Source organism: Pteropus alecto, unplaced genomic scaffold (assembly GCF_000325575.1).
Source record: "Pteropus alecto unplaced genomic scaffold, ASM32557v1 Scaffold12335, whole genome shotgun sequence".
Lineage (NCBI taxonomy): Eukaryota > Metazoa > Chordata > Mammalia > Chiroptera > Pteropodidae > Pteropus > Pteropus alecto.
In genome coordinates this window covers 1-500 of record NW_006436578.1, presented here as the reverse complement: position 1 = coordinate 500, position 500 = coordinate 1, and the positions used below count along the sequence as shown (strand labels likewise).

The window sequence follows — 500 nt, the reverse complement described above, 5'->3', positions numbered from 1 at the left end:
TACGTCTACAGCACCTGGTCTTCCTAGGTAGTCTCTCCTATCCAAGTACTAACCAGGCCCTACCCTGTTTAGCTTCCGAGATCAGATGGGATCGGGCTTGTTCAGGGTGGCATGGCCATAGACAAGTGTTTTATTTGTCAATCCGCATTAAGTTTTGAACTCTCATGTTTCAAATCAAATATTAAGGAAAAAAACAAACAAGTCAGTCATCAAGAGCACAAAATGAGAAGCCATAGACTGAGAGAAATTTCTGGCAAAAGACACACCCATAAAAAACAATGCAAAACATACAAAGAACTCTTCACACTCAACAGTGAGAAAACTACTAGCCTAATGGAAAACTGGGCCAGGGACCTTAACAGACACCGCACTAGAGAACACAAACAGATGGCAAAGCAGTACTTAAAAAGATGCTCCACATCACGTCACTAGGGAAATGCATAAGAAAACCCTGAGAATTAAACAAACAAACAGCAAATGAAAACTATACCACAAACCCA

General features: G+C 40.8%; 1 pseudogene; it reads right to left on the bottom strand.

Annotated features, from left to right (window-relative positions):
• Window positions 1-2: 2 nt before the first annotated feature.
• On the bottom strand, window positions 3-123 carry LOC112481080 (annotated as a pseudogene).
• Between the last annotated feature and the right edge of the window lie 377 nt (window positions 124-500).